This window comes from Pan paniscus, chromosome 10 (genome assembly GCF_029289425.2).
Source record: "Pan paniscus chromosome 10, NHGRI_mPanPan1-v2.0_pri, whole genome shotgun sequence".
NCBI classification, from domain to species: Eukaryota; Metazoa; Chordata; class Mammalia; order Primates; family Hominidae; genus Pan; species Pan paniscus.
Window position 1 is genome coordinate 132,637,392 of NC_073259.2, and position 16,739 is coordinate 132,654,130.

The following is a 16,739-nucleotide window of genomic DNA, read 5'->3' on the forward strand; positions in this document are numbered from 1 at the left end:
GCCAGCTGTGATGGGAGCTGTGTTCCCTTCCTAGAACTGCTGTAAACAAAGCTCCACACGCCGGGGACTTAAAACAACCCACTGTTACTTTGTCACAGTTCGGGAGGCCAGAGGTTCAAAATCAAGGTGTTGGCAGGGGTGGTTCCTTCTGGAGGCTCTGCAGGGGAGTCTGTCCTGAGCCTTCCTCCCAGCAGTCCCTGGCACTTCTTGGCTTCCAGCCACATCGCTCCAGCCTCTGCCTCCATTATCGCACGGCCTTCTCCTCTGTGTCTTTTTGTCCTCTTCTAAGGACACGGGCCACTGGATTTAGGGCCCACCCTGCTCCGGGATGACCTCTTAATTAAACGCATCCACAAAGACCTTGTTTCCAAGTAAGGTCACAGCCTGAGGTTCCAGGAGGGACGTGAATGGGTGGGAAGGTGGCACAGGCACCGTCCAACAACATGCAGCAGCCTAGGCCAGGGGACGATAGTGGCAGAGGATGCGAAAATAAAAATATCCAGGAGGGTGGCAGATGGCGTGGGTGGGCGGGATGGCAGGTTAAAGCAGGTGTCTCCCAACTTCTCCCGCTTGCCTTCCTCCCCTGGTTTACCCAGCAGTGGGCATCACCCAGGAGCCACCACCACACAGAATTCCTCGCAAATCCTGACCCTGTGGACCTGGCCAAGCCCCCAGGACCCAGGAAAGGCCCCCTGACTCCTGCCAGGCTCCAGAGGGCGACATCCCCTGCAGGCCCCCATGCTGACAGGCCTGGCCCAGCCTAGGGAAAAGCCCAGGCCAGGGCCTGGAGCTGCATCCGGCCCCAACCCCACCCGGCAGGCTCTCCTCTTTAGCTTCAGGAGCAGGGCTGGCACCAGGCAGGTTCCCATGGTCACCGAGACACTATAGCCACACTGGGGCCCATGCTCCCTGATGGTCTCAGCAGGTACCGCAGAGTTCAATGTGAGGACAAACAGAGTCTGGGCTTCTGGGACTAATGACTTAAGAGCATCCCCAGACAGATCCCCTGGGTCACAAAGAAAAATCAACTCTCCCACCCACCCCGCCTCCAGACCTGGCCCAAGGTCTCCCCAGCCCCACCACAGAATTGTGGGGAGTGGGCCAAGGGGAAGCCACAGGTGGGCAGATGGGGGGCGTGCAGGCCTCCTTGGCGGTAAGAAGGATTCTGATTTTTGTTCAAGAAATGGTGGGAAGCCCTGCAGGCTGATGAGGTCAAGTCACTCTAGCTGCTGTGGCTCCACTGGGCTGCCTGCAGAGAGGGGATGGTGGGTACAGGATGACAGCCAGAGAGCAGGCAGGAGGCGGCTGCAGTCCCAGGTGGGCTGTCGAGAGGTGGCTGGGACCATGTCTCTCATTCCAGAAGGACACCCAGAACAGGGGCCTGGGGGATGCGGGGGTCAATGGTCCACTTTTGCATAGGTGGGATCCAAGGTCCCTTTGGGACATCCCTGAGCAATGGCAAGGAGACTGCTGGGTCCACCTCCCTGACCCTGGGGTCAGTGCCGTGGGCCCACGAGTCACAGTCAGGAGGGAGAGGGGCTACGACAAGGTCTGCAGGGACAATTGCACCCCAACGGGCCCCTGAATGCCCTTCACTTCACAGCCTGTGAGCCACGTGTCACTCATCACCCCATTTCACCGCCAGGCAAACTGAGGAACTCCGCGTGGAGCCTTTATTATTGCCCAAGGCCATGTCACTCAGACCTGTGGGTCCCCCCAGATCCACTCATCAGCCCTAAAATGCAAATATAGGCCACGGAAAACCAAGTGAACCCTGGCAGACAAGAGGCGGAGAGGGCCTCCGGACCCCAGAAAAGACTGACCCCCAGGAGCCACCCGGCCTGCAGGCACATACGCACAGACACATGCAGGCCAGTGGTGACTGGTCACCCGGGTCTGGTCCAATTCCACCTCCAACAGCCCACCCTTTGACTTACCTTTCCCCCCACTTCCTTTCCAGATGCAAAGAAAGGCCAGCAGGAGAAGCGGGGGACCTGAAGCATCAGCCACAAGTCCAGGTTGGAACCAGATGGCCCAGAGGTCCCTTGGCTTCAGACGCACTTGCAATATTGCCTCCAAAACAATCCCGATGTCTCCGGGTACCACAGTGCTGAGCCCCCCACCTCCAGGGCATTCCCTCAGGCCAAGCAGTTCTCGAGGGCCCCATCCGGTTCTCAAATGGGACATCTTTCACCATCCAAGTCACTCACTGTCATCTTCCCAAGTCGGACCCCAAAACCGTGCTCAGTTCTCACCCAGGGTCTGACCTTGGTTAAGACACTCCACAGGGCCAGCCTTTGGTTTCCTCCTATGGAATGCTGGTGCAGGGGATGGTGCATGAAAGCATCTTGCAGCAAGTGTTTTCCTTTGCTTGGCTCCTGCCTGATCCATTCTGCCCCTCAAGAACTGAGACAACTCTCAGGAATGTGTAAGGTAAGATAAAAATCAGAGAGCAAGCTCAGGGCAAAGGGAAAAAAAATGAGAGACAAACAAATCCAAAATCAGGATGAAGTAGATAAAGCCAAAACATAAACCAGTGATTGCAGAAAGCAGGCTGCAAAATTTGGCTCTGAGCTTCCTAGTAGCCAAAGCAAAGAGGGAAACAAGATGGATTACGGCTTTGGAAAATTGTGAAAACGATGCAGTGCCACAGAGTAGGTGCTACAGCAACTATATACCACTCTAAAGTCATCAATTAAGAGGCCAAAAAATTGTGCCAAAAATCAGGCCAAGTGCTTGCTGCCTTAACCATCCCCTCTTTCCTACTGCATTCTACAACAGCAAATTATAACCATGAGCATCAGCGTAACTCAGCAAGAACAGGAGCCCAGGCTAGAAGGAGGGGTTTTAGGGCCTACCTGGAATGACCTTCAAACTCACACCCCTCTCTGGGCCGCAGTTTCCTCAACAGGGAAACCGTGCAAGGCTACACTGAGGTTCAAAACAGTGAGGTAGTATATTAGGGATCAGCAAATATCTTCTGTAAAGGGCCAGAGAGTAAATATTTTAGGCTCTGTAGGCCTTCCAGCCTCTGTCACAACTACTCAACTTTGCAAACGCTGTACCCAAAAGCAGCCACAGACAACATGTAAATGAGTGAGCGTGGCTGCATTCCAACAAAACTTTATTTATGGACACCGAAATTTGCATTTCATATGATTTCACATGTCATAAAATATTATTCTTCTTTCGATTTTTTTCAACCATTAAAAAATGGAGAAACCATTCTCAGCTTGTGCACCATACAGAAACAGGTGGTGGGCTGGCCGGATTTGGCCCAAGGGCCATAGTTTGCCAACTCTTGCTTTCTACGTTCCACAGTCGGCTCCGAATCATATTATCACGTAGGATGTGACTATGACGGCGAAAATCAAACCTGAATATATGGCGTGATACCACTTGCATGTTTGTTTTTAAAGGGAATGCACACATACAGTCCATTTAAGGCCGACATATGCCAAGAGCATCTCGGAGGAAACTCAGGCGCGGGAAGCTGTGACTGCCTCGGGGAACAGAAACTGGGAGGCCAGGAACCGAGGGAGACTTTTACGCAATGTGTTAATTTTCTTTTTTACAAGTCAATGCATTTTCTTTCATTTAAAAAATAAGCTTTTATAAAGCCCAAAGCAACTGGCAGAGTTTTGAATGCATTACTTTTTGTTTTTCTACATTCTCCCCAAGAAGTATAAAAAGCAACATTATCCCCAAAAATGTTCATCAAAGAAGTCCATGATGTATTAAGTCATATCATAACAAAATAAGTATGATCCCACTTAGAGAAAGCAGATAGGTGTCTTCTGCAGGTATCTGCTTGTGCAGACAGATACCAACAAGGGTGCTAACCTAGGATTCCTCCGGGTCCGGCTGGGTCAGCCCCCATGAACCTGCACAAAGGTTTTTCCACATGAGCTCAGCCCCAGGAGGTAAGAACTGCCCACACTTCGCAGGGACCTGGAGCTGTCTCCTGCTCCAGGAGAAGTGACAGCTAAGGAAGGATGTGGGAAGACGGGCTCCGTATAGTAGGAGTCACTATGGCTGCACTGCCCCGTAGGGTCAGTGGCCACCAGCCACAAGTGGCTACTCAAATTTATTAAAAGTAAAAACTAAAATTTCATCCCCCGGTTGTGGCACTGGCCTCACTTCAAGCCGTGACTGCCTTGGGGAACAGAAACCAGGAGGGCCAGAATGGAAGGAGACTCCCCCAACAGCTTTGGGCAGTTTTAAAACCCAATGCCCCACGTGGCTCTTGGTTATGGTACTAGCATATCTAGAACATTCTCACCACTTCAGAAAGTTCTATTGGACAGCGCTACCCCAGAGGCTGGTGGGAGAGGAAGTCGGGGAAGAGAGAGTGAGATGTGGGAAGAGGAGGGAGACAGACGGCAGGGAGAACGGACCAGCCCAGAGAGCACACCAGGCTAGGTTTGGGAAAAAGGACCGCTGAAAGGGGAAGACCCTCCAGGATGGCACCACGCAGAGAAAACACGCATGAAAAGGGAAAAAAATCAGGCCAGACGCAGTGGCTCACGCCTAGAATCACAGTGCTTTGGGAGGCTGAGGCGGGAGGATCACTTGAGCCCAGGAGTTCAAGAGCAGCCTGGGCAACATAGAGAGACGCCATCTCTACAAAAAATTTTAAAATTAGCCAGTCATGGTGGTGTACACCTGTCGTCTCAGCTATTTGGGAGGCTGAGGCGGGAGGTTAATTTGAGCCCAGGAGTTCATGGCTGTAATGAGCTGTGATGGTACCACTGCACTCCAGCCTTGGTGACAGAGCAAGACCCTACCTCAGAAAAAAAGTTGGGGTGCAGGTGGGGCATTGGGGAAGGAATCAGATACCAAGAGCCCAGGCCCTGCTCCGAAACACAGAATATGATTTCATCACCCAACCCTGTGCCGTCGGGTTAAGTAGCCATTAGCCACAGCCACAGGTGGCTGTTTAAATTTAAGTAAATTAAAATTAAATAAAATGACCAGTTCAGCTGCTCAGTGGCAGGGACCCACTTTTCAAGTGCTCCCGAGTGACAGGCACCTAGTGGCTAAGGCACGGGACAGCGCAGCCCCATCATCTCCCATCACCGTAGGAGTTCCCAGACAGCCCGTCTCAGGCTACCCTCTAAGGCGGGCATTATTTTCTTTCCCTCCCTTTTAAGAATCAAGAAACCAAGGCCAGAAGGTCAGAGGCTTCACTCAAGTTCTTAACAAATGGAAGCACGATTCAAACCCTGCTCCTTTTTTCAGAAACCAGGAGCAGAGGGGAAGCTCAGCCCTCCCCCAGGGGGCCTCCCCCACCCCGTCCTCCCCACAGCCTTCGCCCACTCTCCGGGCTGCGCATGACCTCCAAGCACTCCAAGTGCCTGACAGACACTAAGTGATTAAAGACTAATGGAAAACCTCAACCGTCAAGGGCAGAGGGAGGGAGCTGAGCACATTTGTGAAACACCAACGACCAACGGGAAAGGAGCCCACCGTCTCCAAAGGGCAACAAGCCAAAGCCTGGGGCTCTGGAAAAGAGACGGGTCCATTAGAGGATCTTTCCCAGCAGCTTTTAAGAGGGAGGAATGGTTGATATCCGAGCAGCCTGTAGGTGAGGACCCGGGTTTACACAAGGAATTCTATAACGAAGTCTTTGCTCTCCAACAGGATAAGCCAAAATGGAAACTGCAGCTCCTGTGTGTCGCAGGACACACAGGAGCTCATTATATCTCACAACCACAAAGTCAGAAGCAGCAGCAGCACCCCCATTTTAGAGATGAGCAAACTGAGGCTCACAATAGGTAAGTAACTCATTCACAGCTTGAAGCTGCAGAGCTGAACAGCAAACCCAATATTCATGCCCTTTGCCCCTAAAGGCTCTCCAGTATGGCACAGGTGGCCGGCAATGTGCCCATTTTGCAGATGAGGGCACCCAAACCCTGAGAGCAAGGGGCACTCACTTGGGCCCACTGCTTGTAAATGGCCAAGCTGGAACTTCCAATGCTAAATCGGCGGCTCTCTCGGGGATGGCAGATGAAACACTCCGAGATTGTCCTCTAATATCTGGTTAGGACAATTCTCTCTAGATTTATAAACCAAAAGCTCCTTCCTCAAGGCTAGCTGGAGCCAAGTGGGCAGGGCAGTGTGGAAGTGTCCAGGCTCAGAAGCCTCACTCCGCTCCAAAATAGACATGATAATAACAATGATGCTAAGTTCATTCATCATAAGCACAGGTCCCTCCGCTGTGCAACCTCAGGCGAGCCTGGACCTGTGCCCTCATCTGTAAAATGGGAATGAAGCCGCCATCTGCCCCAGGGCCTCACTGAGCAGAAGCCCTCCGGCTACACAGTACCCGAGGGCAACACGCCCAGCCTATGGGCACTCCAGGCCACAGAACTCTGCCGCTGCAGCTTTCTGGAGCACCATGCTAAATAATTCAAAACCATGTTTTCATTTCAAAACAAACACAGCAGTGTCGCCAAGGCGAATGCCAAATTTGCATGAATGTTTAAGATAAAATGAGACCTCAAAGAAATGCCAGGCCCTATCCTTCTCCCTAAACCCTGGGGAGAATGAGTTCTCAGTCTCCTGCCCCACCTGGGGCAAAGATCCGTAGGTGCTGCTCAAAGAAGAAACATCATTTCTTTCTTCATATCCTCTACGGCAGCTTTGCAAAGCAGGTCTGCAGTAAATGCCTGCTGCACTAACATGACCGTGAATAATCCCAGGTCTTAATTCGTAGTTCCACATCCAAGCTGTGTGACCTTGGGCAAGTTACTTAACCTCTCTGTGCCTCAAGTTCACCATCTATAAAATAAGATAATAAAAGCACCAACTCATAGAGGCGTTATGAAGAGTAAACAAGCAGATTTGCGTAGAGCACAGTTCCTGGCACACAGTAGGTGTTGGTTCTTATTACTATTGTATGATCCACAGCCTTTCCCAGCATGGAGGCTGAGAGTTCGCCGGATGGGTTGTAAAGTCAGTTCCCTGGCTCCAAGCTCCCTCAAAAGATGCCCAGCTGGCCTTTCCCAAGCATCACTTCCCTGGGGACCACACGCACCCACCTAGGGACACAGACCTTCTGTCACCCTTGGCCTGGGCCTAAAAAACCTGGCTCTCCCCAGGCAGCAGCCCAAGCTTGGGGCCCTCCTTGCCCCTCCCCTGGGCACCTCAGGCAGGAGTTACCAGCTCCCACCGGCAGTTCCCCAGTCTCAGAAGTGTCACCTGGGGAGGCTGCTGTTTAGCGTTTGAGATGTGAAGAGGAAACAGGGAAGGGAAAACACACACACACAAATAAAAGCTCTCAACCCCCGCCACCCCACCCCCGGCCCACGGTCAGAGGCAGCATTTGTGGGGCTTTTCAGTTCAGACAGCGGCAGGAGGAGGGGCTGAGAGCCTGTCTCCTCTGCCTTAAAATCTCCCTTCCCACAGACAGGACCCCAGGAGAACCCTCCGGCTGGGTTCTGCGTAGGTACCACCCCCGCCTCCCATCTCCGAGTGAAGCACCAACTTCTCCACCCACACTCTCAGATGGGGGTTGGGAACACAGAACTATGAATGCGCCCCCTCTCAGCCAGGGGGAAACGGGGCCAGGCAGCCTCCACATCCAGCATGAATGGCAGACGCTGGGGGCCAGGACTCCTGGGGCTGCCTTCCAACTCCCTCGGTGGGTGTCTGCGCTGCCAGCGCCCCCTGCCCCCCACCCCCAGGCCCCGAGAACAATCAAGCCGTCCCCAGCCCAGGGCTTCCATGCAGTAAATTCGTGTTTGCAGAGCTCTGGGAAATCTTTAGGAGGTGGCATGAGTATTATTAATTGGGGAAAAAGAACAGATTATGCCAAATAAATCCTTCCCACGTAACCAAACCCTCTCCGAGAGGGGGAGGAGGAGAGCGCAGCCCCAGGAGGGCTCTCCATCCCTTACCAGGGCCTGACAGCCACATTACCATTTACATGGATTTATCAATAGTATTGATCCCCAGCAGCGTAAATAGCTCAGTGGGAAGAGGCCAGGGCTGGGGCCTGCTGCGCTCCCGCCCCCATGTCTGGGCACCGGCACCACAGACTCCCCCGGCACCCGCTGGCGGTGGCAGCAGTGAATTTCCAAGCAGGGACATGGCAGGCGGCTCAGGGAAGCCAGACAGAGCCCGGGATGCCCTGGCAGCCGCGCTGCCGACTCGCCAGTCACCGCTGGCTCCACCCCCCCCCCCCCCTTCATTGCTCTGCTGGGCCTGACTCAGTCTTTGCATCTGTTCAATGGGCGGGGGCACCTGCCCTTCTCCATCCTCTCCGGACAAGCAGAGGGGAGTGGGAAAAGGCCCCCTCCCTCCCCCAGATCCCCCCACTGTCCACCCCCAGGCAAAGGTAAGGTGGCCCCTTTTCACAGGGCTTCCAGACCACGTTGGATTAAAGGCCCAATCTTAGAACCCAGGAATAATAATACCGACACAGTAGTCATAGTAACACATACAAGTACCGAGGGATTCTTATGGCCGGACGGTCAGCTCTCACAACCACTCTGTGAACTCAGTACCATTTTGACCCTCATTTTGCAGATGGGAAACCTGACAGGCACAGAGAAGTTAAGCATCTGTCCAGGGTCACACTGCCAGGAAAGTGGCAAAGGTCAGATTCAAACCCCAGGAGCTGAGGTGCAGAGTGGGCCATCCCACCTCACTGCTGCTTGCCATTTCTCGGCCCCTCCTCAGCACCCCCAAAGAGGCCACCCACGAGGTACACAGCCTGCCCCGGGTCGCCCTCCCGGCGCAGTCTGGCCCGGAGAGCCCCTTATATCAAAGCTGCCGCAGGGACCCAGATCTGGCTGAAAAGGGGCAAAGTCAAGGCCACCGGTAACACATCCCAACGCGCCCAGAACTCCCCCACCCCGCCCACAGGGTCCTCCCCTTATCCCCTCCTCCCCTCTTCCCTCCCTCACACATCCTTCCTCCAAATCTGCAAAAAGGGAAAAATAATAATAATCATAATAAAACCAGTTCTCACCAACGGGGGAGAGGAGGAGGGGGAGGAAGGGAGGAGGCTGAGCCGACAGAACAGATCCGCCCCCGCTGCCTGCACCAGACCCTCGGAGAGCCGGAGCGCGCGACAGGCGGCGGGAGGACACTCGCTTCCAAAAAAATAAACCTACAATGTAAAAATAACGCCGGGCGCCCCACGCTAATTGGGCCCGGGCGACAGCAGCTCCCAGGTACAGCGTGTCTCTCCCTCCCGCCCGCCGTGCCCTCCCGCCCTCGGCTTGCTCCTCCTGCAAGTGTCTGGGGCGGGGAGGGCGTACCCCACGGGTGCCCTCACTCCCCGCAGGCCTCTGAGGAAGCTGCCCTCTAGACAAGGGCCTGGGTCTTCCCAGTCGTGCCCAAGTGGGATCAGCTCTGAATTCCAACTTCGCAAAGTAGTGGCATCCCAAGTATCCGCACAGCCCGGGGGAGGGACTAGGAGGCGGCCCAATGAGACGTCACCAGCCACGGGAGGCAGGCCCAGACACCAGGAACACCGGCCCGCGGGGGAGGGGGACCAGGGGCGACTCTCCCGAGGGACCCCGCCCAGCGCCCCGTGGCCCCACGCCCAGGAGGGACAAGGCTGGCTCTCCCCCTCGGCTGGTGAGAGACCCTCATGCGCCCCTCCACAACAGCCAGGCCAGGGAGCTAGGGGTACCATCTCCAAGGGCTTTCAAACCCGCGCTGCCCGATGGAAAACAAGGCGCAGTGTCGCCCCCCCAGGTCCGGGGCTGCACCGGGGACAAGGGACGCCTGGCGGCCAAGTCCCCAGAGCCGGCGCACACTGTGGGGGGCCGCTCTGTGCATTTCCAGCGCGCCCCCCGCCCACCCCAACGCCACTTCCCTCCTTCCCGCCCCCTCGCTAGGGAGCTGGAGTTCCCCTAAGTTCCCCGGCGCCCCCGAGCACGCGGGCCGCAGTGTCGGCGAGGCGCCTCGCTCCCCAGCAGGCCACCCCCCGAGAGCGCCAACTCGGGAGTGCAGGGGCCCCGCCAACTCCGCCGCGTGCGCCGCCCGATCCTCCCCGGATCCCCCGGAAGCGCGCTCCGCGCCTCCCCCCGCCCTCCGCGGGGACCCTCGGCCCCAACTCACCTCGCGGAGGTGGCAGCGGTGGCGCCCGGGCTTGGGGCGCGCTCGGGCCGCCGGGGCGCTCAGGCAAGTGGCGGTGCCGATCGGGCTGGGGGCGCGCAGCAGGCCCGGCCTGGGGTCGGGACGCGATCCTCCCGCCGCCGCCTCCTAGGGCGCCGGCCCTGGGTCGCCGGCCCGCAAGTTGGCGCGCATCGCGGAGCGCAGGGTGCGGGCGCAGGGCTCGGGCGGGGCGCCGGCGGACGCGGGGCTCCGGTGCGGCCCGGCCTGCCCGCGGCTCCGCGCTCCCCGGCGGCCGCGGCGGCGGTGGCGGCGGCGGCGGGAGGGGGAGGAGGGGGCGGGGCGGGAGCCCGGGAGGCGGTGGCTCGGCCTCCCTGCTCCCGGCTCCCCGCCCGCAGCGACGCGCCCCGGCCCGGCCCCCTCTGGCTCCTTAAAGGGCCCGCGCCGCCTCTCCAGGCCCTGCGCGTCCCCACTCGCGCGCGCACGCCGCCACACACACAGACACGGACGCACACACTTGGGCGCGACGCCGAGTTTCTTTTTGGCAGCTCCCCGAGGAGGAAGGAGGGGGGAAGCGCCTCCCAGCCTTCCCCTCCCTCTTCTCCTGCGGGCCCGGGGGCCCTCCTCCTCCTCTCCAGCCCCAGTACCTCACTGGAATCGCGTTTCAGCTATTAAATTATAACTCTGGAGTGGCCGCTGGATGGGGAGGGGGCGCGCAGGGAGGGCCCTACACAGGGCCTTTTAGGAGCACGCACAGTGGGGCACTTGGGGACGGGAGCAGACAGTAGCGCAGAGCCCTCTCCAGGCAGGAACACGCTGGGCCTCCCCAGACCCGAGACCCAGCCCGGGCGAACACACTGCAGACTCACCACCCACCACGGACCGGAGATATCAGATCTCACACAGACAAATACTGGGACACCCACGCGAGTTCACAGCACCCCGGAGGACACAGACGCTAGAATGCCAGTTTCCTGAGGGCAGAGATTTCTATTTTGTTCACTGCCCTATCGCAGTAGGGACTCACGAATGTGTTGAGTGAAGTCCCACTTGGGGACATTCAGGGACACAAATGCGGAGACAATGCAACGAGCCTGTATCCCCCCGCCCCCCGCCCCACACACACACAGACACACACATCCCAGAGCGTGACCCTGGGAGCCACACACGCCCGGCCTGCACAAGCACGCAGTCACAGACGGCACACATGTGCTCGCTCCCCCACGCACAGGCAGACACTCTCCGCTCCAGCAGGAACCTGGCCCCGCTGGCCGCCCTGACAACCCAGTGTCCTCATTTACCCCCTCCTCCCACCCCCTCCAGGTTTGCCCTCTCCAACCAGGGGCGATCTCTTTGAACAGCAGAGGGCACTGGGAGCCCCGGGCCTGGAGCCTCCCTCCCTCCCTCCTCTTCTGCTTTCTCCTAAGATGTTGGAGAGTTTGAATTTTTTTTTTTTTTCAGTTCAACTTTCCTTTTTTGGAGTGACGTCTCAGCAGATTCAGTTCTGCCATCTGGCAACATCTGAGAACCCCCAGGGAGAGCGGGGAATGGCTGCGGTGGGGAGGCAGCCGCGTGGTTTCCAGAGGCCGGCGGGCCTCCCGCCTCCGCCAGGATGCTGGGGTTGCCGGGCTCCCCTGCAGCCAGGTCCTTCTCTGCCCCCTCGGGCTTTTAATTATGAGCTTTTGGGGGGCTGGCGGGAGCCTCTGGGGCTGACAATGTCTGGCAAAAGGGAAGTGGGTGTGGAGGGGAGCAGTTTGCAGACTGAAACAGGAGGGGTCATAGGTCAGTGCCCCCCCCACCTCCTTGTTTGGGCCCGACCAGCTCCAGTTCTGCCCAGCCAGTCGGTCCGAATCCACAGGCAAAAAGCTGGAGCCGCAGAAGGAAGGCCTGATCCCCCACCTCCCCCACCAAGGGTCTTGGAGAGGGAAGCGGGGGCGGGGGAGCTCCTCTGCCAGCCCCAGGCCGCCTGGCAGCCCTCCTCTGTCACCTGAAAACCCTCTGGGAATTTGCATTTCCATGAGATTCAGCTCTATTTGAAGCTGGAGGAGGGACATTTGGGGTGTCTTCAGGGGTTCTCCCAGCTTCTGCCCTCGAGGGCTCCCTGCAGGCTTAGGAGCGGGGAAAGCAGGGGGTCTGTCAGCTTTGTAATGTCCCAAGCGTCACCTAGAAACCCCTCACAGGAAGCCTTATCAACTCAAGCGCCAATGGCCTCTGGCCCGACCATGTCACAGATGGCAAGACTGAGGCCAGGAGAAGGGCAGCGTTTATCCCGAAAGGGATTGGCCCCTTCCCGTCTGCTCCTGTTTCCTGGCTGAATTGGGTTATTAATCTCACCCTCACAGACGGCGGGGAGTAACACCAGCACTGAGTGAGCACTTACCCTGGGGGAAGCAAGGGTCCTGGTCACAAGTAGGGAAACAGGCCTGGAGAGATGAAGAACCCGACTTGCCAGCCTCCAGCAGCAGCCCGTGATTCCAAATGAGTGCTGGAAATCTGGACTCTGGGGAGGTCTCAGCTGAGCCCGCCCCTTCCCCCAATCGCAGACCGGCACCCTAGTTTGCTACTCTGTTTCTACTGGGCTCTGAGTGACAGTCCATGAGCAACTAATGGGAACAGCACCTTTAAAAAGCGGCCAAAGAACACTGCACACAAACAGCCTTCCCGGGGGGGTCCCCTGGACTGTGAGTTAGTAACAGTAACAGCTAAGAGCTTCCCAAACATCTCAATTGCCTTTGTGAGGGAAAGACTTTCAACATACCCATTTTACAGGAAGGGAGAGGGAGACTCAGTTGGGAAGTCACCAGGGACACTGGGAAGCATGTTGTATGTGTCCCAGGCCAGGCTGCAGCTGGCTGGAGCATGCTGTATATACATCCAGGGGGCTCCCGTCCAGTTGGCGCCAAATTCTGCCCCTTGGGCTTTGTCTCTACCATCTCCGGCCCAATCTTTCAACCATTCCTTCCTAAAGACTCCCTCCAATCCTTCAACCATTCCTTCCTAAAGACTCCCTCCAATCCTTCAACCATTCCTTTCTAAGTACCTGGCAAAATAGTCCAGCTCATCCCCGCCTCAACACCTTTGCACTTGCTGTTCCGTCTGCCTGAGACTGTCATCTTCTATCTTCAGGTCCCAGCTCCTTAGAGACTCCCTTGCAGCAGAGCGCAGTGGCTCATGCCTGTAATCTCAGCACTTTGGGAGGCCGAGGTGGGTGGATCACCTGAGGTCGGGAGTTCGAGACCAGCTTGACCAACATGGAGAAACCCTGTCTCTACCAAAAATACAAAATCAGCCAGGTGTGGTGGCACATGCCTGTAATCCCAGCTACTCGGGAGGCTGAGGCAGGAGAATCGCTTGAACCCAGGAGGCAGAGGTTGCAGTGAGCTGAGATCATGCCATTGCACTCCAGCCTGGGCAAAAAGAGCGAAACTCTGTCTCAAAAAATAAATAAATAAAGAGAGAGAGTCCCTCACTGACCCTGTATCTGAAGAAACCACCAAGGCCCTCACTAACTCAACATCCTATTCATTTTTGTCACCATTTATCACCACCTGAAACTATCCTGGGCATTTGTCACTGATATATATTGTCTTTGGTCACCAGAATGTCAGTTCCATGAGAGCAAAGACCTTTCTGGCCAGCTCACTGCTGTATCCTCAGCACATAGTGGGCACTCAATTCAAATGTGTTGCGACTGAATTAACACATGAATGAATGAATGCACCAACAGAGGGGGAAGGAGGCAGGTGTTGACCCTGGAAAAATCTAGAAACAAGTGGGAATGGCTGATCCTGTATCTGTGTTTTCCAGCACTTGCTCCTTGGGCATATTTTAGGATCAACCCTTTACCTTTCCACTGGTCCCAACCTCTGGGTAGATGGGACTCCCAGGAGCTTGAGGTTGCAGTGAGCTGTGATCACACCATTGCACTCCAGCCTGGATGACAGAGCAAGACCCTGTCTCTAAAATATGTTTTATTTGGGCCAGGCGCAGTGGCTCATGGTGTAATCCCAGCACTTTGGGAGGCCAAGGCGGGCAAATCACCTGAGGTCAGGAGTTGGAGACCAGCCTGGCCAACATGGTAAAACCCCATGTCTACTAAAAATACAAAAATTAGCCGGGTGTGGTGATGCATGCCTGTAATCCCAGCTACTCGGGAGGCTGAGGCAGGAGAATTGCTTGAACCCTGGAGGCGGAGGTTGCGGTGAGCCAAGATCATGCCTCTGCACTCCAGCCTGGGCAACAGAGTGAGACTCCATCAAAAAAAACAAAAACAAAAAGTTTTATTTGTTAGCCTGACACCCAAGTGATGCCCATTCAGGCTAATCAAGTTCACATGGTCAACCATGGTATCAGATCAAATTCCAGCCACTCCTGGAAAAAATTCCCCACCTTCAAGGTGGGCCTGGAGGAACAAGGCATCTATAGGGTGAGGACTCATGCTGGGGGACATGGTGCCCTGAGCAGCTTTGACCCTGGCTACCCCAAGAGCCCTGGACTAGCCACTGGATCGCACCCAAGGGGCCTATGTCACACTATCTATCAGTAACAACCCAAAAGACACCCAAGTGAGCATCCCTGGAGCCAAGCCTCGCACGCACACCTAGAACTGTGTCTGTGTAGAAAAAGCTTATCTATGTTTTTCTTACTTTTGATGTGCTTTGAAGCAGAAGTTGCAAACTGGGCGGATCACCTGAGGTCAGGAGTTCGAGCCCAGCCTGGCCAACATGGTGAAAACTTGTCTCTACTGAAAATACAAAAATTACCCGGGCATGGTGGTGCATGCCTGAATTCCAGCTACTCAGGAGGCTAAGGCAGGAGAATGGCTTGAACCCAGGAGGCGGAGCTTGTGGTGAGCCGAGATCATGCTACTGCACTCCAGCCTGGGCGACAGAGTGAGACTCCATCTCAAAAAAAGAAAAAAAGAAAAGCCCACAGGGCCTGGCAGAACAGCCAGCCCAGAACTGGAGGAGAGGGTGAGATATGCCCGGGCAGGGCCCTCGGCACACCCTGCACCTGTCCCAAGGCGTTTTTATATTATTTTTTAGAGATAGGGTCTCGCTCTGTCACCCAGGCTGGAGTGCAACGGTGTGATCACAGTTCACTGCAACCTTGAGCTCCTGGGCTCAAGTGATCCTCCTGCCTTGGCCTCCCAAAGTGTTGGGATTAGGCTCTGCCACCCTTCTTTAAAACACAAGAGCCACGGCCGGGCACGGTGGCTCACGCCTGTAATCCCAGCACTTTGGGAGACCGAGGCGGGCGGATCACGAGGTCAGGAAATCGAGACCATCCTGGCTAACATGGTGAAACCCCGTCTCTACTAAAAATACAAAAAATTAGCTGGGCGTGGTGGTGGGTGCCTGTAGTCCCAGCTACTCAGGAGGCTGAGGCAGGAGAATGGCGTGAACCCGGGAGGCGGAGCTTGCAGTTAGCTGAGATCGCGCCACTGCACTCCAGCCTGGGCGACAGAGCGAGACTCCATCTCAAAAAAAAAAAAAAAAACACAAGAGCCACCAAACCAAATACTAAATGCCTCTGCAGGGAAGAGGGTGGACGATCACTTGGAGCAGGCCTGTTTGTGACCCTTGCAAAGCGTCAGTTCCCCAAACCAGTTTTCCACTCAGCTGTGGGTGATTCCCACCCAACATGGAAGGATCAGTAGGGGTGGGGAGTCAGAACCTTCCTCAATGGTAAAGGGACCCTCTTCCAAAAATGTAGGCAGCAAGGTGCACTGAAGGCCCTGACTTCACCACAACGCAATACATCAATGGAGCAAAATTGCACATTGTTGACACTGCCACCTCAAGAGCCCTGGGCTGGCTGTCACAGAGCACAGGCAAGGGGCCTGTGTTACACTGTCAGCGACAACCCAAAAGACACCCAAATGAAGAGCGTGCCTGGGGCCAAGCTATGCAGGAGGAGGAGAAGCCTGGTTTCAGTGACGGCATCACAGTTTTTTGTTTTTTTGCTTTTTGTTTTTTGTTTTTGAAATGGAGTCTCACTCTGTCACCCAGGCTGGAGTGCAGTGGCACAATCTCGGCTCACTGCAACCTCTGCCTCCCGGGTTCAAGCGATTCCTCTGCCTCAGCCTCCCCGGTAGCTGGGACTACAGGCCCGTGCCACCACACCTGGCTAATTTTTGTATTTTTAGTAGAGATGGGGTTTCACTATGTTGGCCAGGCTGGTCTCAAACTCCTGACCTCAGGTGATCCACCCACCTCGGCTTCCCAAAGTGCTGAGATTACAGGCATGAGCCACAGTGTCTGGCCCACAGTTTTATTCAATATGTAGTTATTAAGCACCTACTGTTGCCGGGCATGGTGGGATTAAGCAGTGAAGGAGACCACCCTTTGTAGCCACAGGTAGTTGGCGCTCGAAAAAGTAAGTTATCATCAACCTCATGTGCTAAGCAAGGACCCTCCCTGGACATAAGGAGTCGGGCCTTGAAGTCAGCCCTTTAAAGGCTAAGAAAACAAGAAAAACACCCTGGCACTCAAAGCAAAGTGAACGTTCAGAACATGGGGGATTGGCGGGGGACAGGGTCTCTTGGCCCTCGTCCTTTCTGCACAGAGGCCCTTCTGATCTCACAGTCCTGCAGAAACCTCACTGAGGATGTCGCTCAGAGTCCCCAGCCAGCCCCCACTTACCCTTGCTGCAAGAAACTGCAATGT

At 55.8% G+C, this 16,739-nt stretch overlaps 1 protein-coding gene across 47 annotated transcripts in view; it reads right to left on the minus strand.

The window, feature by feature from the left end:
* NCOR2 (nuclear receptor corepressor 2) overlaps positions 1 to 10,383 on the minus strand; it is a 241,692-nt gene extending 231,309 nt beyond the window's left edge. For 41 of the 47 annotated variants that reach the window (XM_055096339.2, XM_063593199.1, XM_055096340.2 and 38 more), the window contains exon 1: positions 10,078 to 10,330. The gene's annotated coding sequence lies outside the window, so the exon portion shown is untranslated. Of the gene's footprint in view, positions 1 to 8,977; positions 9,374 to 10,077 lie in introns of those variants that run through there. The other 6 variants (XM_057299563.2, XM_057299562.2, XM_034934806.4 and 3 more) reach the window with 4 other exon arrangements.
* Between the last annotated feature and the right edge of the window lie 6,356 nt (positions 10,384 to 16,739).